The sequence below is a fragment of the Lethenteron reissneri genome, chromosome 31, assembly GCF_015708825.2.
Source record: "Lethenteron reissneri isolate LAM-NWPU_2019-01 chromosome 31, ASM1570882v1, whole genome shotgun sequence".
NCBI lineage: Eukaryota > Metazoa > Chordata > Hyperoartia > Petromyzontiformes > Petromyzontidae > Lethenteron > Lethenteron reissneri.
The window spans coordinates 1,984,051-2,006,460 of NC_083809.1; the positions used below are offsets into that span (position 1 = coordinate 1,984,051).

At 51.4% G+C, this 22,410-nt stretch overlaps 1 protein-coding gene across 1 annotated transcript in view; it reads left to right on the plus strand.

The window, feature by feature from the left end:
- The window catches only part of OLA1 (Obg like ATPase 1), a 67,384-nt gene that overhangs the window by 40,120 nt on the left and 4,854 nt on the right, over positions 1 to 22,410 (plus strand). The window lies entirely within an intron of this gene.

Below are 22,410 nucleotides of genomic sequence, written 5' to 3' on the forward strand. Positions count from 1 at the left end.
GTTTGCCCTCTTGGCTGCGTTTCACCGCAAACAGTCACCACCAAATCATCGCCTTCCATTGCCGCCGCTTCCTCGTAAACGTTTTTGCTCGCGCGCGTGCCCTCGTCCCGGGTCCTGGCTGCTTTGCGTTGGAGCCATGTCTGTCGCAGGAACGGCCCTTTATGAGCGCTTGTCAAAAAAAAAACATTTCGAATTCCACTGCAAGATTATGATTTTTTTAATCTGTATCCGGGCAAATGGCCATGGTCTCAACACACCCCACGTTTCAGCTGTACATAAAAAAAATAACAAAACAAAAACAAACTTGTTGATTTGACAAGTTGTCCTTTTCCGTGTTAGCTTTCATACGATTGGATGTTTGAAAATCCACATTGTCAAATATTGAGGTTGCCACCACCATCATGATTTGCCCGGATCAATCGATCCACTGCTGGATGAAGTCCTTCCCAAACCGCGACCATCCCTCACGGTCTCACTATGTGAAATACACCGATTGCCTTGGCACGAGCGGATTTTAATCGCTCCATCACTTGCGCGGTGGACGTCCCCTCGGGCGTGTCCCCCCTCCTGGCCGTCACTGCGTCGTCGTGCCGGACCCACGAGCTGCTCGTCCTGCCCGAGCGCGGCCGACGCCACTCTCGTGTAAACGACCTGCGCGCTACAAGGTGGACACTTTTCGTGTTCGTGTCAATCCGGTTGCGTGTTTTAAACATCACAAGTGTCAAGAAGTAAGGCCCGCCACCCCCCCCCCGCGCCTCTCCCCCCATTTAACAAAAGAACAGGATGAACATTGGGAAATTTAAAAAGTAAGGTTTTATTTTAATCAGCTTTTGTTCGTTGACGTTCAAGCGCTCACTCTGAAGAGCACGCTGCTACCCCCCCATCCTCCCCCTCCTGGCACTCGCAATTTGTTTGCCGTTGTTGACGACAAAAGACGCGCGTTTGGTCCCCGTCATTCAGACGGCCAAATTGCTGCCAATAATCGTCGTTAATTCCATTGCCCCTCGGGCAGAGCCCACGGTTCGGCCAAGTTGCACAATCTCCACAAAGAGCAGCCCTCGCCGCTATACCCCGCTCCTCCCCGCTCCACCCCACTTTACCCCATTCCACCCCGCTCCACCCCGCTCCACCCCGCTCTACTCCGCTCCACTCCGCTCCACCCCGCTCCACCCTATTCCTCCCTACTCCACCCCGCTCCACCTTAGCTCACTGCTCCTCCCCCCCCCCCTTCCATCACGGCAGCTTACGGGCGTTATGAGTGCCCCGCATGATTACTGTTTTCGCCCGGGCGGCGACAGGATTTGGCGCCGTACGCAGTGAGGGGGCGGAGGGGAGGATAGCAGTGGAGGAAGAGGGGGGGGTCTGGAGGAATGTTGCTGTGGCGAGGCGGCTCGCTGGACGCATAGCTGCGTGTCTGCGCGGCGGCGGCGGTGGCTGTGGCGCCACCGTAAAGTCGCGGTCGGCACTCCTCACGTAAATTACGCGCCGGGCTGCGGTTTCTAGAGGCCTCTGTTGCGAGCGACCGAGCTTGGCGCTTTGACGTTGACAAATCAATTGCGCCGAGTTTGTGTGAGCCGAGGTTGCGAGTGCGTGCGTGCGTGCGTGCGTGCGGAAGTTGTATCGGAGTGTTTAGGGCGCTGTGCTGTATTACCACTAATCTGGGTTAGATTCCTGGCTGTGATGCTTTACTGCCTGCATATATCAGGTCTCCGCTAATATGGGAGAGGCTTTGGTCCAGCAGTAGATAGACCATGGCTGATACCGATGGTCAATGAGCAGTGTGGCAAAACTCGGCCGCAAACTTCCAAGCTGTTGACAAATGTATTGATAATTACAATGTCCACGTGACTGAAGCCTGATCCTGATATTGGCACTGTCGTTTGCAGATGTGTAAAATCAATAAATTATCAATTAAAGGAATAATAAAAAATAAAAAAATACGAATAGCAAAGAAAGGATTTTATAATATACAGTAACTTTAATAATATTCATTTGCATGTATTATTGATTAAGTTCTTGGTGCACATGATCGAACAGTCTTAAGATAACAGGGTAATGTTCGTATTCTGAAGCTATTACCAAATATTACGGAAGTTTTACAGCGTAACAGATAACAGCAGTAATCGTAAAATGCAGGTCAATCGAAATCACATTCAGCGTTGGGAATAATTACCAAGGTTGCCTGTGAATCACCCTCTAAAACAATTACCATCGCGCGAGAATCGATCGACAAGATACACACTTATATTCCCACACTTGTCTCGCTCATAAAAGACAAACTGCGAAATCGATGATGCGGCGACGATGCGGCGATAGCACGCGCAAGAAAAAACCCCGACGCCCTCACCGCGTCTCGGGGCGCAACTTAAACAAATTATATCGAAAAAAATATAACAACATGGATGGGGGGGGGGGATATAAAAGGATTCTCTTTAACTCGGGGTCACGGGACATGAATCCACAGCCTGGCAGGTTCATCTCTTAAAGGACCCATCGGGGTTTCGCGCGAAGTGTAAACGTAATTCGCTAATATAAATTCTCCCACCGCGCGCTCGCCGTAAAACGGCTCACGTGCTGGCTAACAGCCGTGTAATCACCGTGCTGTTCCGACGCTTCCCGCTCCCCCATCGGTCGCTCCCCACTCTCTCCCCACGCTGACGGCCGCGCTCGCTCGCTCGCTCGCTCGCTCTCGGAGCACCGGGGCCCCCGTGACGACGGGCGCCGGAACGAGACTCCGTCCTCCGCGCGCTGCGGTCGTGTTCTGTTCCGCCCGAGCCGTTGCGTGTTGGGATTGATTTGATTTTGTTTTGTAATTGCTCGTGGGGCTTCGGTCCTTCGCTCCTTCGCTCCTTGGGGTTGTTGGATCGCGTTTATATGGAGCCATCGTTCCGTGTTAGTGCGAGGCACAGGTGGAACAGTGGTTAGCATACAAGGCTGTGAGCCCGGTGATCTTTGTTCAATTCCCGCTCGCGGCCAATATCAGTGGCAAACGGAACCGGTCCTGCGACTCGTGTAGGTCAACTCACCATGAAATTAGTACAGGGTACGATGTGGAAACTGGCCAGATGTGGTGTTGGCCACCCACCCCCTCGTGTGCCGTGCCAGCCGTCATAGCTACTCAATAAGAGCATTTGCCCCAACAGTCCTTTGTAGCCATACGGGGGTGGGGGGGGGGCCCTTTGTCTTTGAGACGCCTATAAACGGGGGCATATTAAATGGTGTGTGCATGAGGCAGCACAGCAAATAGGTGATCCTGTATTTAAAGGTTACCTCTGTGGAATTTGAACATTCCCCTTCGTTTATGGGGTTTTCTCCCAAGCGCTCTAGTTTTTCGTCCACACACAAGAATACTGAAGTAGCGATCGACCGAACATCTTCAAGGCAGGGCCCTCGCTAAAACAGACCCCCGGCAGTGTGTGTGGTGAAGCTGTTGCTCTGCAAGAGTAGATCCGCTGCTGTTGTCATTACAGGGATCGCCGTCGCGATGACGCGCTCGCCCCTCCGTGCGCGCGCCCCTTGATGGCGGCTTTTGTGACGGCCCCCCCGGATCTCTTTGTCAATTTCTTTCCCAAAAGAATCTTGCTCTTGGCGAGGGCTGTGTTGTAAAATACACGTGGTGTTTTTTGCCGTGGAAATAAACCTTTTTTGAGCCGCTATTAAGGGACGGGCCCAGGTGTCTAAGCCCGTGGATTGACAGCGAGTTAGGGCTGTGCTTCAAACAAAAACAGTATTAGCCAGCTGCCGTATCAACAAGGTTTTTTTTAAAAGTAAAAATACTCGCGAGCAGGGACGGGACGAGGCGGCGGCTGGGAGAAACTCACGTCCGTCCACTTTGCGGGTAATAACCCTCGTAATATTTTGTGCGTTAATGCCAAACAACTGACATCTTTTGGGCTAGAATGTAAGGTGCGTGTGCGCAGTGCACGGTCAGTGTTATTTACACGTCACATTGAAAGTTAAATAGAAGCGTTTTTAATGTGAGGTGCGTACGTTTACAAACGTCCGACATTTTATGAATGCAGTCGATGCAACCCACGTCCTTCAGCGGTGGAATATAACTCTTGCTCAGTTTAACACGTAGGCTTTCGCGACCAATATCTTCCATAGTCCAGGTTTTTTTTAGTTGGATCGCGTAAATATAAATGTGTCGTTAAACCCGCCACCACCCGACACAGCCAATTGGTAAGGTTTGTCACGTAAACAGAACATGCCCATTCGTTACTTGAACAGCACACCAGTATGTTGGAGAGCAAATCTATTGTAAATGTTGTGGATTTGCTCTCTAACACGTGACAAACCTTACTAATTGGCTGTGTCGGGTGGTGGCGGGTTTAGCGACACATTTATATTTACGCGATCTAACCCAAAAATCCTCGATTATGAACTTTTGCTCAAGGAAGATGAATTTCAAGCTCTTATCTTGTCGCTACACAACCGAGGCTGCGAGTCCCAGGTTCGGCGATTTTATTCGTAAGATTTATTGATATCGAGCGTGGTTTTAACTTTACTTTTAGGACATCAAAGTAGTTTAACTCTTCATGAATGCATCACGTCAATGAATAGTTGACGCGTTCAGAACCAGTGGTGTAACGACGCATCGGTCCATCGATTTAATATCAGCTCACGAAACGCGCATCGTAGCATGTGTGTGGGAGCCGGTGCGTGTCGATTCCTACACACGGCGTACTTGAGGAGGGTTCACATGATGCCCCCTCTCCTGGAGCCGCTACAGTGTAAAACGAATAATAATAATAGATTGTTAAATGAAATTGCGACCCGGGATCACGGATATTCATTGAAAGGCGAAAGTGGCGTCCAGGGGGGGGGGGGGGGGGGGTGATATTATTACACCGCTCTTTAAAATGACCTTGGGCATGTGAAGGAACGAGAACGAGCGAAACTTACGCAGCCAGGGCAGCTAAACCGATGGATTCATGGCACTGCTGATTACTGCTGGGCTCGACTCGGTGGCAAAAATTATATTAGCGATGGGCTTTACCCCTAACTTACTTCACAGCGACACAGGTCCTCTGTTTAGCCGTGTTGGGGGCACGTGCTGTTAGTGAGCACACGGAGGGGGGGTCGGTGGTGTGACCGCCTTTGTCTTCCCATTGCTGACGTTTACACACGCACAAATTTAAGGGGGCAGGCCCCAGCACCGGTTCAGGATATCACTCGCCACTCACGTTGGCCGTGGCCAGGTACCTACAAGTGCACACACACACGCACACACACACACACGCGCACACACGTACACAAGTACACGCACGCACGCACAAACGCGCACACGTACACACGAGGTTGTGCGTGCACGTGCAACGGTGGCTTAGCCATGTGTCGGCTGCACCGCCCCCCTCCCTTCACCTTGCCCCCTCCCCCTTTCCCGTTTTAATTTTAAATATTTTTTGTTTATCCCCACGGGGAATGTGCCGTGCGGAACGCAGAGCCCTTCCAGGTGAGCCCTTCAAAGTGGTGGGGGGGGGCGGGGGGGGGGGTACGCGCGTTCCGTCCTCCCAGAATTCCCGACTGATCCCACCTGCTGACCCCGGAGAAGCCCCGTCCACCCCCTTTTCTCCAAAGCGTTTCCTAAAAAACGCGCGGCTGTGGTGGGCTGGCCCCGGCTGACGGCCACCCCTGACATGTTTTCTCTCCGGCCTGCACCTTCCGCGGGGACCGTCTGCCCCCCCCCCCCCTCCGTGCGCGCTTGCCGGCTCGCTCGTTGAACCGCGAGCCTGATGCTCGTGGGAAAAAAATTCGCGGATCGCGGAGAACGATTCTCGCTCGGAATGCCGGGCCGCACAGAAGAAAAGGGTTTTGTTGTCTGAGGTCCCCTGCACTTATTTTCATCCGTCACACGCTTAATTCGCCGCAACAGTCATATTAAAATCACATTTGTGTGCCGCGTTTAAATGTCGGCTTGTCTGCCAGATTTCAATTGCACGTTAAGCGCTTTTGGGTTTGTATTTTTTATTTCTTTTGAGTACGCACAATTTTTCTCCCCCTATTACAATAAAAAAACACGATTTCTTTTAAGTTTTTTTTTCGCCGAGCAAAAGTTTAATGCACTACACTTGCGGCAAAGACTTTTAAACATAACAGCTTGTGGGCAAGTAGAAATCCACTCACTCCAATCGCCGCGGTTACTCTTCATGTCGGCTGCTTTTTCATCTCACCGCCGGGGCTCATCTAACAAGTGATCGCGTTATTTAGCGGCGCGCAAAATAATAACGGCGCCTTTGGTGCAACATGAGACGGCCCCCGTGCGCGCGGTGCCTCAGTTGTAACCGTGGGGAGGCCGCGCCGCTCGTAATTAAGCTCGCGAGATGAATGGCGCGAGATGAAGAGCCCCCCGGACGGGTCGCGGCAGCGCCACAAGGGTGCCGCGGTGGTGTGCGACCTGTTCGCTGCGCGAGCGGTGGTGGTGGTGTCGTAGTCTTCGTCGCCCACGTAGTCTTCTTCGTCGTCTTCGTCGTCCGTGCATTTGTTTGTTGTGGCCGTTGTGGGGGCCCCGTGCAGATCGTCAGCTCTTTGGAGGCGGGATGGGCGGACGGGCCTGGAGGGAGGGCCGCAGGAATTTTATGAGCAGGAAACCGCCGTCGTTGAAGCGGAATTCGCTGTCACCAGCGGGCGCCTAGGGGGCCACTGGCGACGGCCAGTGTGTGTGTGTGCGTGTGTTCGCTCGGTTATTATTATTAGGGCATTCAAGCGTCTCTAACTTGCCATCTTACATTCACCCCAGTCCTGTTGTTCGTGCCCCTTAATTGTTTTATTATTGTCATTGGTTATTATTTTAATCTGTGTTGTCAGAAAATGTGTCAACACTGTGTTTAAGACATTTAACCTGCATGCAAAAGCCGGAAGGCCCACAATACATCGTGAGACGACAAAGAACATCGTGTAGGCAAAGTTATTTGCCCTCAAAAGGCCAATGGCTGATCCTCTGCATGATCACATTTGGAATCCCACAGTCCCCCTTGAGCGATTGAATAATTTTTATTTTTGTCATCGCATCGTTGCCAAGCTTCACGCTTGACGACGCCGTAGTTGGTAGCATTTCTAGGAATGCGCTCGGGGTATCGTGTAAGCGTCTCGTTTCTCCAATGTAACCCGGCACTGCAGCCCTGTTGGCTCGGCGCTCCAACGTCGGCATTATGCACCGAGCCCACCCCGGCTTTTTACAGCTTTGTCTGAACTGCTGTCACTTGAAAAAATATGGCGCTTAGAGCCCGGCTCTCTTTAATTGAACAACAAAGCTCCCGGCAATCTTGGTTTTTTACTGCGTGTCGCAAATTACTGAGCTATTTATGACATAAAATTTAATCAAAGCCTTTTGCCGTTTTCAAGGTGAGACACATAATCCTTTTAGCGAGCTACATTCTGTTTTCAAATTCAACTTTTATTTTTTTACAAGTTGAGGGGTCGTTTTTTAGATTCACCGTCCATCGGCGCAAGTTGGTGGTTTGCGCGACGCCGCGTCTGGGTAATGCGCTGCCGAGTCACAAGGCCTCTCCGTCGCAGCCTGGCGCCGGGGCAGATTTCAAGATTTATTAAAGTTTTTTTTGACGCGTTTCCGCCAAAAACACCACTCCGCTTCTCACACTGCCGCCGCCACTGCCGCCACTGCCGCCTCACGAGGATGAGGAGCTGATCTCGGAGCACGCTCACGCCCATTAGAATTATGACCCTGGCCTGCTCGCGGTACTTTGTCACGCGCCTAATTACAGGCGACATTTGAAGTTTCGGTATGTCCCCTGCCGCCCACCCCCCCTCCCCAATCGTGCCCGCGCACGCTGCCTGCGCTTCTCCTTCCCCGCTGCGTCGCTCCCTCCCCGCGTTCATTAGGAGGGCCTGGCGGCGACGATGGCCGCGTTAGCACCGCAGAACTTTACATCATAATAGCGGCGCGCCCAAGCATGTGTGCGCGCGCGTGCGTGAGCGTGCGTGGGCAACGGGGCTCGCACGGTCAGGGGTTCGGTGTCGCGTCACTCCGAGTGAAGCCCCTCTACCCGCGGGCGAAGCCTAATTTGTAGGTAGGGAATGAAAAGGGGACCCGTTTTGCGCGGTCGAGATGTGATGCACGGGACGCGGAGGCTTTTGTTTGCGCTTTATTGAGGTGGGGACGCCGTAGGCTGTCGGCAGTCGAGAACCCCGCCCCACCCCCCGAGCTGACAGACAGACAGGCGATTTGAATCGCTAAACGTGGGGCGAGCCTGGTGGCATTGGCAGCGTCAAAACAACCCCTTGCATTCGAACGGCAAGCACTTGAAAGAATAGGAATTATAAATATACAACGCACACTCACACACACTGCTGTTGTGATGAAGGGCCCGTGCCCATAATGAAGGCAGGTGTTGATTCAAGTCTCGGTCGGGGTTTTTGTTTATTGATTCATGGGGCGGCGTGCGAACCACTGTGACACTGACGCCACGTTCTGGCATTCACACACGCACATACACACACTCGAGCGCGTGCGGTGTGTCTCATCGCGAGCGTCCGCTGCGCTCGGGCGGAGTGGCGACTCCGCACGACGCGTGGAGCTGCGAGTCCCTGAACCCCTGCCACTCCCTCCCGCCGGCCCCCACCATCATCATCGCTCCTCCGCGCGCCCCCTCAGCTGTGGCCGCGGCCGTGGAGAGATAAGTGCGGCCCATGTGGGCCGAGCCGCTCGCGCCGAGAGGGCAGACCCAGGGGCGGCATCGCCCATGGAGAGGATAGCTCCGCAAGCCCCATCGATCCGTGGAGCCTTTTTTAATTTGCCGCTGTTTTCTATTCCAACCCCCCCCCAAACCCCCCTCTCGCTCTCGCGCTCTCTCGCTCTCTTTCTGTTGTGCCGCTCGGCCCAGTGATATCGTGCAAAGTGATGTATTTTTGGGTGGCGGCAGGAGAGAAGTGGAGTGAAAAACGAAGAAAAAAACACCACCACCCCGTGTCTGCTAGCGAGGCCCTGGGACTGTGCGGGTTGGCGGGACGTGCTACAGAATCACAACGAGCGCGGCTGTGCACATTCTGTAATGCCTGGTGCGCTAACATGAATTTATTTCCGACGCCAAGCCTCGGACTGCGTCGAAAAGACTTCTGCTTAATTTGGCACGTGGCATTTTGAGCGAAATTGCCTTTTGAATGACAATCGCTATTGCAAAAGTTGAGCGGTAAAATTACTTGAGGATTTTTTTTATAAATGATATATTTTTACTTGCCAAAGCTCAAGTGCGTAATTGTATATTTGATGCATGAGGGGGGTGAGGGGACGCAGATGTTGGCACACTTAAAATGTATTTACATTTATTCTGTTGCCAGTGTAATGACTTGGCGGTCATTACCACAATCTCCTTCATCATCGTTGTTGACTAATTTTACCAAGAGTTCATACAACCAGCGTCCCTCACAGCACTGACAATCACACACACAACTAATTGTGATTCATGAGCCAACGTCTATGCTGCCCGCCTTCACCAACCGGCACTTGCCAGCATGGTGATGTAAGGTCAAAATAACTCCCATGACCCGCACGGTGTGGGCAGTCTGTCATCCAGCAGTGGATTGACGAAGCGGCTGTACATGTATCAGAAGTGAAATCTGTCAAAACGAATACCAATGAGGAACCTGGTCAAAGCTGACTGGGGACCACTATAATGAGGCTGTAGAAAGATTGGCGAGTCGAATTCCCGCGATACCAGACTTTTGTTGTCACCGTTTTGTTGGCCTCTTTACTGCAGCCGTCATGAAGAGCGTCCCCAAAGGCATCCGGAAATAATCCACTCTCTGCTGGACAAAAGGAACCCAGGACCTGTTCCAACAGGACAACCAGTTGTAAATGCCCTGCTAGAGTCTTTAGACTCAGCCAGACGTCAGCGGTGGATTGAGTGAATTGAAGGGCCTGGACTTCACAGACTCCAGCTGCCGTGCTTGGGCCCTACTCCAACATCTGGATGTTGCTAACACAACAGAATACCGGACCGCACGAGTCTTTCCCAACTCTGTAGCCTCCAAACCAGTGGAGAACACAAAAGGACTGCCAGACAAAAAAACCGTCAAGCGAGAGATCCATCGCTAATTACACCAAACAATGTCCTCAATTTCTTCGCAAGACCCCACCGCCATCAGCACAGAGGAAGTGAGGCAGAGTCTGGCTGCAATGAAGAAAGGCAAGGCTGTCGGTAGAGATGGTATCCCCCTAGAATCCCCCCATCACTTAGGCCCTCAGGTACTCGAATGGCTGCCAAAACTGTACACCAAAACCATGAAAACCAGATGCAGCCCAAAAGCATGGCAGGAGGCAATGGTTATTGCAAAACTGGGCAAGCCAACCTGACAAAACTATAGGCCATAGAGTTAAAAATAACTCCCTACAGCAGAAGATCCCTGATTTTGACCTTCCGCGAAGCTCATGGTCCACCTTAAACCACATCCGCACAAACCATGGCAGATGCAAATACCTGATGCACAAATGGAAAGAAAAATCTGCAGTGTGCGACTGTAGTCATCCAGAACAGATCATACAATATATAATGGTGAAATTCCCGATCCACAAATCGGAGAGAGACAAAGCGATACTCCGCTGCTCCTGATACGGTTGTCTGGCTTGACCACCTGAATGTGAAATTGGCGTTGTTACTCTGCATCTGCATCAGCTGTACGAAAGAAGAAGTGATGCAGTCCAAGTACAACTCCGGTTTGAAAATAATTAGGAGCACCGGCCCACTTAATTCTTAACGTCGGTGTATTCGCAAACAACAGCGGGACCAGTTACGCTTCGCATTGCCAAAAATGTGCTCTTAAAGACCGGTCTAACAAGCCAACGAGTTTTCTGGCCTGTGATTTCCAATATTTCCCGTTCCAATTCATCTAAATAATACCCCTCCACTCTGTGAACACGTCCACCGTCGAGCGAGCGGTGTCGCCTGCCAAGCAGCGCGGACCGCTAAAGGTCCCACGGCATCGCTTGCAATTGTAGGCCATTATGTATCTGGGGCACGGCCAAATTTGAAGAATTACCGGCAATTACTAAATTGTGCCTTGCCGAGTGCTATAGCTGCGGCTCTATGCCACCCCCCCACCTCCCACCCTGCACTGGGAAGGGGGGTGTCCCCTGCACGGGTGAGAGCGACGATGATGACCGTTTATTTTATTTGTGGAACGTCTGGTGGATAATGGATGAAGGCGTGAGGTCACTCGCGCCGCAGCTCCACGCTTTGCGTGGGGTTAGACTCGTAAATTGAACTGCGGTAGCGGCGGTGGTAAGGACAACAATGTGCAGCCGGGGAGCGAGTCCGTTAGCGAGCGTGTAAATGAACTGTCTGCCGTTAAATGGATTTCCAGCACAAACTTCCTGGCCACTTCGCATTATTGCCGTATAAAACACTGCTCTCTGCTACTTTAACTGATCATGAGCGCAGAAGTGCAAAGGGTCCGAATTTTTTAATTAAAGTGGCTCGCCATGTTTACATGGCGATAAGTCCTGACGGAGCCAAAATATTGACTCAGCGCCCCCATCTGTTTTCCTGAGCATCTATTTTATTTCCTTCTCAATGAGCTAACCATTACGGCAATAAAAAAAAAGACCTACACTAAAAACCTGACTTGTGACGCAGGGAATAGGCCTCCTGTGGGTTTAAATAAAGTGCGGAGGTGGCGCTCAGTGGGCTAATGTTATTGCCCGTGTCATAGACACTGAACCAGCATCACTTGTGAATCCAGGTCTTAGTCACCCGTGACTCGACCTTGTTTTTAAGTGGAGTGATTTTCATTTCAGGGTTGCATTGGAGACTGCCTGGAAATACCAGATAGTCGTTGGCTTGGGCTGCAAGGCAGCCAGAAGATTATAGCACAACGATGGATTCTTGAATTTCTGACTATAACTGGGTTGTCCGGTTTTCTCCCACATTAAATCAAATACTCATTTATGGAATCCCAATGCAGGATCTTCCAGAGAAATAGTCTAGAGACTCGGTGAGACTTTGTTATTAATTGTGTAATCCCAGATACTAAAACTAAACTAAACTAGTTTTAATTTTACCAGGTAAGGCCCCCACTGAGCTTTATAGCTCTTTTTCAGAAGCGACCTGGCCACAAATGATAGCTCAATTAAGTGGCTTATCATGTAGAAATTTATATCAACCAAATACCCTTCAATGCCTGTTAATTCTAAATGTAGAGGGAAAAACCGGAGGACCCAGAGAAAAATCCAGTTGATAGGGAGAATGAACATGCAAACTCCAAATATACAACAGGCGTCAGGGTCGAGATCAAACCCACAACCCCTTGTATACGAGGCGAGGTAGTTAACATCTCGCCACCATGGCGCCACTAATGACTGCCTAGGAAAATATCTTCTGCTATTTAAAGTGTTTCGAGTTAAATTTGTCGAAACTATAGACACGTGGCACAGTGTGAAGGCAACGTTATTCATGGGTTGGTTGGGAGGCTGCTGTTGAAGCGGTTCTGCGGCTTCTCTTCCAGGGTAGTTCCCTCCCGTGACGTTCCGATGCTTTTCTCAAAAGGCCGTGCTGAGTCTTTGTGCGTGTAAAAGTGATGTCACCCGATACCACGTGACACACACTTTTGGCTTGAAAAGTGCTGATATATAACGTCATGAAAGTGAGGAAACTTCCCGTGACATCAAATTCTTTCGATAAGTCTGATACAGAACGTTTTTGACGGATGATGGGAAATTTCCTTCCGATTTCCCGATTTTCCCAATTCATCCGAAAATCGGTCGACGCGCGTCATCCTTGGTGCATGCATCTTTACGATGCTGTCGTCCTCAACGAATGCGTAATATAATTTTTATTCCCCCGACCCCCCCACGAGCCCAGACGCGTCTCTCTGCGAAAGTAAACGTTTTTGCGAGGCGAGCATCATTAGCGCTCCCCCCACCCGCCACCCGGCGGTCCCCGGGAGAAATTGGCGAGCGCGGCGGTGGCAGGAGGTGATGGCGGTGGCGGCGGCGGCAGAGCGATGGGCCCTCCTCGCGGACGCGTGATGGATTGCGCAGAGACACGGAGGGTCTCTCAACTCTGACTCTATCCTATTAATCGTCCGCCTCGCTCGCTCGCTCGCTCGCGTGCGTGCCGCTCGCCCGCTCTCCGCCCGGCCTCTCTCTCTCTCCCGCTAGAGCCATCCTCTCGGACATTGTTGGGTGGGGGGTGGGGAGGAGAAAGAAATGCGACCACGGTTATGGATTAAATTTCGACCACCCGGTCTCTTCTCCACTGCCGAGGATCTTTACTTATTAAATCAAAATTAGTTTTGCTCTCGCCGTTTGTTACTGCTGCTGTTGCTGCTCTCGGCTCTCAGAGAACTGCCGCGCGGTTCTAGACGCGGTTAACTCTTGATTATACGGATAACCGGTTAACCGTGTTTGGGATATCATAAATACACTGTCCGCATGCGCGCCTGTTGAATAATTAGTTGCACCTCGGCCGTAGTGGGTCAGTGGTTCAGTATCGTAGTGGGTCAGTGGTTCAGACTGCAAACGTAGTAAACTTTGGTGGGGCAATGGGTTGTCACGGTGGTTGTGTGGCGGACCAAGGAGTTGTGGTAGCTTGTTGTTGCATCAGAATATGGTTTCCTGCGCAGTGTTGTTTTCGTGGCCTTGAATTGGCACGTCGTGGTTGCTGCTTTCGTGCCGGCGAGTCCGTGTGTTGCTGCACAATGTCGCGGGGGTCACCGTGCCATTATTGGGACCGCGTCACTTCGGCACGGACCCTCCGGTCCAACCCCGCGTCGGCAGCTTTTCAATCACCCACGCGTGTACGAGGCAGAGCACTAATTACTAACGAGGACCCCGCGCTAACTTAATCAGCGCGAGCGCCCGTGATTGAGCATCCAGACCACTTGCCGAGGAGTGAGTAAAACGTGCGTGTGCTAAGACACACACGCACACATGCACAGAGGGTTTATTTTGAAGATTTATAATACGACGCACAATTCGGATTTAATTTTTTTAACCATCTACCCGTGACTGCCTGTTACACCACATCATCACCCGGGATTTGCCGGAACTCGTGTGATCTGGATGGGTAATCACCGTGCACAAAGAGGTTGTTCTAGGCCGTGTGGCTACGCTCTGGGTAACAGAGGGCCGTGCAGCTTAAACACAAAGTCGTCTCTGCTCGCATGACTACTTGGGATCCTTGCATCGAATGCGCCTTGCAAATGTAAATTATAATATCGCTGCGCTCCTCTATCCACTAATCCTCGATGATCAGCATAGTGAAGTATCGCCAAACAATCACCTCCACAACTCGCAGGGTGTGGCCGAGGCTTTCATCCGGCGGCGGATTGACAAATGCGACCACAATTCAGGATGCTCTTTCGATAGGTGAGCGTGCACGTCCAGTTCATTTGAGGAAGAGGGATTTTTCACGTGTCTGCGTGCGTGCATGACTCATTTCAATGTCTATCGCAGCATATTTCTCGGGCATTTAAAAGATAAATACAAACAAGCGTGAGCATTTACGTATGTTGATGTTTCCACATTGGTCCAACTCTGTGCGCTTGAACCGACTGCTGCACCAGCCACTATTATCACAAATACAAACAAGGGTGCAAGTAAATCAATACCAATTTACAACCGCAAATCTTCGTGCAAAAGCCACGGTTTAAAATCCAACAGAGCCTCGGTCCCATGATTGATCGCGGCTTCATGAACCAAATTGTAAATATAAATGAATAACTCATGATTACTCTCAACATTTCCTTCCTTCTACTTACGATTAGCCATCAGTTATTTCAGGTAATGGGGGGGCAGGGGGGAGCTGAATAAAACAAAATCACAGATAACGCAAAACACACGTCTGGCTGTAAACACATTGGTTTTCTTGCATAGACTGGGAGTAGAATTGGTGTGAAGACGTACAGTCGTATTATTCCTTCTTAAAATAATGGGTTCACTTGCAATTGTGTGTACAAAGAGTAATGGACTAAAAGTTAAAAGTGTTTAATAACTAAACGAGCATGCACCCATATTTTTTTCTCGCAAGCATTTTTAATCCTCAACCTGTGCAAGCCGCCCACGGATAATGGAGAGTGAACCGCATTCCCTGGTCTCCCTTGCAAAATAGACATCTCATCACGACCGATGTTCTGCTTCTGAAGAGGCGAAATTGAATTTAACGCAATATCTGGAAAGCATCTACAAATAAACCCGCTGCTCTTTGTGCGCCAACCGTCAAGAGCGCTACAGCCCACGGCCCGACTGGGGCTTATCGGCCCGCCCGGCTGGCTCGCGAAATTTAAAGGGACAGCCGTGCCCCTCAGCCGGTGGGATCCGCGACCTCGTCCCCTGGGTGCCGAGGCTTTGAACGTCCGTCCCAGGCGGGCGTTTGCGCGTCGTCGCCGCGGTGGTCTCGGCAGCGTGAAAAAAACGAAAAGCCCGTCACTCCCGCGGGCGAAGGCACAGATGTTAGGCCCTGCTGTCCCTCTCGCTTGCTCGTGCGCGTGTGTGCGCGTGTGTGCGTGCGTCATGCACGACCACCCCTCTTCTTTTTGTTGTCGTTTCCCCGGAGTCAACAGCTTTGTGCCGGTGCCGCGTCCAATTAGAGACTCGCAGTTGCTGCTGGTGGCGCCGGTTGCTTCTCCACGTCCCGCTGAGAAGGCAACTCCAGCAGCAGCAGCATCACTGGGCCATCGGTGGTCGAGTGGACACGTATGTGAGAGAGTCTGAAGTGTGAGAGTGGGTGGTGTGAGAGTGTGTGGTGCGAGAGCGAGTGTGTGAGGGAAGTGGTGCAAAACTTTTGAACTGGTCCTGGGCTTTCCCTAGGTGGACTCAGCCTCAAATTAGTATCTGGTGCGATGTGTAAAATATCGCCACTGGGGAGACAAAGGCGGCCGGGCGTAGTACTGGCCACCCAACCCCTCGTGTACCGTGCCGGCCTTCATAGGTGTCCTCTAACAGCACTTGCCCCAACAGTCGGATAAGACTATATTGGGGATCTTTCTCTTTGTTTGTTTTGTGAGATAGTACTCTGTGTGAGCTTGTGGTGTTGTAAGTAGGCGCTCGCTAAAGTAGGTGCTCACCATAAGGTTCATTGGGGCATCGTGGCTTCTGTGTGTGCGCTTGTGTACGGTGTCTTGTTGTGAACAAGTGTTTGCAGGCATAGAACTGCTGGGGCTCATCTACATTCATGGAGGGCCCTCGTTCTTTGTTTACTCAAGGTAGCCTCGATGAGCCCCACCGAGTCTGTGAACAACGCAATTACTTTGTTTATCCATTTGCAAACTAAGTTTCACTGTCGGCGCCCCGACACCGTCTCGTTTAGAGCCAGCCGCTCACGCGATAAACCGAGAGCATCTCATCGCACGGGGGACAAACAAAGGTTTTCGAAAAAAACGTCGTGATAAAAGACGAGGATGGGGAAAAAAAGGAGCAAGTTTGAGAGCGGTAACAACCATAGCAGTGGCGGCAGCGGCAAATAACCGGCGATTCCATCTGAAATGACAATACTGGGCTTGTGTTACAGGGCATGAAAATGATGTACAGCACTTGCTTGACACGAAACGCACACACACAAAAAAGGCTCCTTTCATTGAGCACAGGGAGCGGGGGGAACATTTTCAGACTCCGCTGAAAGATGACGTGCCGAGAAATTGAGCACGCCGAGCGCTATATCGCATCTGCGCACACGATTCCCCCCCGTGTGCGTGCGTGCGTCGCGTTTGGGGGAAACAAACGGAGGAGGAGGAGGGTGAAGCCTGGGAGGGAGTGCAGGGACACCTTTGCATTTATCAGGCGGCAAAGTTTGAAAGGGTCCTCCTCTCGAGTTGTGGGTGCGCCGCTTTTTTATTTGCGGAAATTGCGAGGCGGTTCTCCGCGCGCCCCTCGCATCTCGGCGTGCGCGGGGGAGATACTTTGGGTGGGATTTATGTCGGGGGCGTCCCTCCACCACCCCCCCCCCTTCCCCGTCATTGGTGGCAGCTGAGCGGTGCGGTCGAACGTAACGGAAGCGTTCCCGAACGGTCACAGCAGCGGCGCTGACGAACGCCTGGGACTCTGAAATCTCGATGCGGCGAGTCTCGCCAATGCCACGTCGCACAAGTGCAGGTTTCATCATCATTGTCATGATGATGATCATCATCATCATCCACTGTAATCCATCCACTGCTGGATGAAGGCCAGATTCGTGTATGTTGTATTGTGCAAGTGTAAAGGGATAAAAGCGTCTTCCAAGTGGGTTTGTATAATTTAATTAGCCTAGCTCAAACTGCTAATTGTAATAATTCTACAATGGAAACCCTGTAGAAAGATGTAAATGAGCTTCCGTCGGGACTGTGACTAAAGCCATAGTATTTTTTCAATCACATTTTATATCGTAGGGCCCTTGAGACAGATTCACGTTTCCTGCATTCGTATTTAATGTTAGACTAATCAAAGTGAGATGTGATCTGAATATGCCTATGGTTTCTCTACAGGTTCGTGACATGTGGCTTAATTTAAAAGCTTGATTAATCAAATTGTATTGGGTTGTACGCAGAATTGAGAATGGGCAACAAAAAGCCAGTTTACCCTATACGCAAACTCGTACATCTATGGATGTACAATGCTAGTAGGAAATGCACTCGTATGGTAAATGTTGTGGGTTTACTCTCCAACACACTGATGTGCTGTACTCGTAACGAATTGGCATCTTCTGTTTACGTGACGCACCTTAATAATTGGCTGTCGGGTGGTGGCGGGTTTAACGACACATATTTACGCGATCTATCCCCAAAAACCTCTTATGGAGGACATCTCATCGTTAGTCCTGCTCTTTTTACATCCAGGTCGACAATCATGCAATTTAGTTCCCGATTTTCCCATGCATGTAAATGTAGTCCGCGGCAGCAGCAGCAGCAGCAGGGAATCCAACTGCCGTTTCTGCGCTAACTGGCGAACGCGCCGACAGTCGGCTCCGTCCAGCCGTTGGAGGGTCCACGACACATATTCCCGGCCGCTACTTGGCCGTTACGAGCAAGCGGAACGTTACGAGCGAGCGGACGTTCCGGCAGGGAAATCGGCAACACGTCGGCCTGTGGCGCGACCCGCGTCCCTCACCGCAACGGGAGCGGGAGCCCAGTCAATAAACGGCATCGTGGGGGGGGCGGTGGGTGGGTGTGGGGGGCAGTGGGGGGTGGGTGTGGGGGAGGCGGGTGGGCTGAGCCACTCATTTGGGTTGAAGGAGTAGGGGTGGATGAGGAAGGTGGAGGGGGCTCCAGTGGGGGGGGGGGGTGTTCAGCAGGGGTGGGGGCAGCAGTTTGGGGTGATTATATGAGGAGCCGTCAGCGGAGGAGACGTGGAGAGAGGAAGGGCACGTCAGGGCGATAAGAGTGATGGGACCGTCGCACTCCTCACAATCTCTCCGCTGATGAATGAACAGCCGAGGCCCAACGGGAGTCCGGGCAGATGTTAGATCATGTGATCTGTAACCCTGGCTGTGCTGCACCGCCACCACGCCTTGTGTGGGGGAGAGAGGACGCGTGGGGTTGTCGCGCACGCACGCGCGTGTGCACAAGTCGACAAATTTTCCTTCATTGTCTCTCTTTGTCTCTCGCTCTCTTAGCGTGCCGCTCGTCCTCCCTCTGTCTTGCAAAGTGGCTCCTTTGTTTTGTCAATATCGTCCCTTCTGTTGAGTGCGCTTGGGGAAAAAAATCATTCAGACAAGTGCACGCGCGGGGGGTAATATAGTCTTAACGCACTCGCTCGCTTAACGCTATAGATTTCTGTCGCCGAGTTTGTGCCTTTTCCAGTAATTGAACTTGACGCCCGACAAAAACTCTTTGTAAGTTGTGCACCGAAGCCGTTGCCACTCAGGCTTTTGAAATACGGCGCTGCATATGATCCTCGACACATCGCCACACCGCCGCTGACTTCGGGCCCAGTTCACGAATTTCACGAGAACGCGTAGACAAAATGGACAAATGCCCGACGGCAGATACTAACACGTAATAACGTGATCGTGTTCTACCGTTGCTTTTCCTGATTTGAATAACCATAACTAAGTTACCAAGAATCTTTCTGAATAATGGCGTGCGTTTAAACAAACTTAAGACGGCACGTCAATTTATTGGGGCTGCTTTGCCAACCGAGTGGATGGATCCGGGGACTGGCTGTCTGTGCCGTCGGATGGAAAACGGTTAACCAACAAAACAGAAAGCGCACTTGTTTTTTGTTCTTTTTTTGTCCCCCGCCGCTCCCTATCATCTAGCGGTTGTTTCAGCAAAGCCACGCTCGTGTGGGTCAGTGCTCCCCGCTGATGGATACTCCAGATGAAGCTTCATTATCGGTAGCCGCTTTATTACCCGGGGCTCTAATCCCCTTCCCTGCCCGCTGCCCGTCCCAGTGAGACAATAACCCGCGGCTCCCTAAATGAACTGCCCAAAACAAACCCAAATTACAAGCCGCACTTAAATGGATTGGAAGAGGCTACTTAAGGCTCAATATTTTTCACCGGCGGAATTCCTGCACAAGAGCCGAGGAGGGAGGGGAGACTGATTATTAGCGCGCTCGTTTGTCGCATGGCTGTCGTGTTGACGCTGTGGCGCAGGTGTGCCGAGTGCCGGGCTTGATGATTAAATTTTAACGGTTTGGGGGGGGGGGGCGGCGGAGGAGGTGGTGGTTGGAGCTAATGGCTCTGTTTGCGCCGTGTCGTCGAGCGAGGGGGGGTTTGGGGCGGCGCGTGACGAGCGGAGGGTACTTCCGCGGTAGTGGGGACGCAGCCGGAGGTCGGGCGGATCGGCGCTGTCCTTCGTCGCTATCATCAGTGGCAGCACTGTTAGTAATTTACCGTTTGGCCATTAGCATTGGTGTAAATTAAAGCCCGGCTTCGTCATTCTAACAATTACACCTTTTGCAACTTGTTAACTGTGCCAATTTGCACAACCGCTGTTTGTTACAATTGACGTCCGTCTGCGTCCCCGCTATTAATGCAGTAGTCGCGACGATAACGGCGAAGTAATACGATGCAGTTTGGAGATAAAGAGTGTGTAAAAGTATAAACGCATCTCCAGACGCTGTAAGGCTCGGTCTACCCATGAGAATTGAATTCAGGTCACCGGGCTCACAGTGCAGTGCACTAACCACTACGACCGTGCCCCTTTCACCAGCCCACACCGACCAGTGTGGTGAAGTATGATCAAACAGCTTCCTTGACGGACACGACATGGGGAGATCTTCATCCCGCAGTTTATTGAAAAAGGGTTGAATAATTCTTATCATTATCGTGATCAGGATAGATTTATTTTTTGTTTGCTATGGTCAGGAGTCGAACCTAGGAAATCGAGATCGTAGTGTTATGCCCTAGCCACTGTGCCACCACACTGCATTTTTTTTTTGCTTGATTAATATTTTGTCACCGTGAAAGAAAGAAGAATCAGGACAATTTGCCCAAGAGGCCTTCGACTTGAATAAGGCCAGTCAGCTGAATATTGATATATTCCTTTTTGTTCCTCAGCGTTATTTTAAAAAGAACACGATTTCCGTTTTTATTTTTGTATCTAACCTTGTTATTTATCACGTTAGTTCACTGAAGCGGTGACATTTTACCACCACTCTCCTGGTTAAGGTCAGTCGAGACAAATAAACGAGGAGCCCTGCTTAGCAGGGGAGCTTGCGGTGATGAAACGGCCGCTTGGCGGTGCTGCCCCTCCCCGTGCCTCGTCACGCGCCTGCCGTTCGAATGCCAAGCGCCCTTTTGGCCCCCCGTGACCTCACAATGAGAACCGGGGTGCAGAGGTCTCTCTTCATTTCGCTTATAAATCGATTCCGCTCGCCAGAGCAAGCTGTTGGTCGGTGTCACGCCTGCGCTGCACACCTCGTAAATCTCTACGGGGACGAGGAAGTGAGCCAGCGAGCCAGTGAGCGCGTGAATTAATGTGTGAGTGAGCTTCCAGGTGAGCGGGCTAGTGTGAGTGAAGCGAATGTGCGAGCGAACGAGCGTGTTGAGTGAATGCGTGAGTGAAGTGAATACGCTAAAGTGTGCGGGCGAGTGAGTGTGCGGGCGAGCGAGTGTGCGTGCGAGCGAGTGTGTTAATGTCGGGATGAGCGAGGGTAGTGAGTGCGTTTGCAGTGATAGTGTGCGGGCGGGCGGAGGGATGTTTTTTTCCAGCTTTTGTGAACCGTCGTGCGGTATTAGGAAGGGAGTTTAACAGCTCGTGAGCGTTGGGATGGGATTTGAGTAGTCGGGCCGGAGGCGCCCAGCCACCAGGCTAAATTGGATAGTGGGCCCCATTTCATTCTTTGCACCAGGGCCCATGCCATCTAGATTAGGGCATGAGATTATATTTGCAAGCTGTGTGATTTTACTTGAATTGGCGTGCATAAACATTAAGTCTTATTTTGATTATTGGTGTAGACGTACTATGTGTGTAACAACAACGGCAACAACAGCAACAGCTGCCATTTGTCACAAAGTGGCGGTGACGTCAGCACAGCGCTTGTGCCAGGTTAGGTGTACTTGAGGCCACGTGAAGTGTCGAAGGCTCGCTGACAAGAGGTCATGGAACAGACCCAGGTGTGGTAGGCTGACGGACCCAAATTATTGGTATACAAACACACATACTGTGAACGTGTGCTTGAATGTGACCACTCACTCTTGAGAGTTTCGAGTCAAAGTGCTCAACGGATTCCCTCATACGCTTGGTGCCACCTGCAGGTGGCCGCTGTCACTGCAGCGGCTAAACAAGTGAGCCTCGCCGAGAGCGGATGGGAGATCCACGGCAGAGGTCGCAACCGAGTACCCGATACCCGTACCCTACCCGATACCCGGCTCATCCGGCTACCCGTACCCGGCCGTACCTGGTGCGATGTGTAAACATTTCCACTGGGGAGACAAATGCGACCAGGTGTGGTGTAAGCCACCCACACCCTCATGTACCATGCCAACCTTCATAGGGGCTCACTAACAGCACTTGTCGCAATAGTCTGTTAAGGCTATTCGGGGGATCTTTGTCTTCTAGCGTATGTGTGTGTGTATTTGTGTCGGTAAGCCTTCGACACTTCACGTGGCCTCAAAGTGCACCTGGCCTGGGCACAGGCGCTGTGGTGACGTCACCGTCACGTAATGGCGAATGGCGGGTATTGGCATATGTGTTTGTGTGGGGAGAGGTATGGGGAGCGGTAGTGATGTGGTTAGCGCACTGCTTTGCTAACCCGGTGACTCATGACCAATAAGTGGCAGATTTTTTAACCAGTCCTGGGCTTCCTCTAGGTCGATACAGCCATAAAATGTACTTCGTGTAGTGTGTTGTCTCAGGAGACAAAGGCAACTAGGCTTGGTGATAACCACACGATTCTTGCATGCCGTGTACCCACCTCACTCAGCGTTCATTTATTGGTCTTTCCTATATCAACAGTAAGACCGAATGTAGAAACCTTGCCTTTTTAACGCTTTCCAAACTAAGGTTTTAAATGTTTACGTGTTACCTCTGTCCATT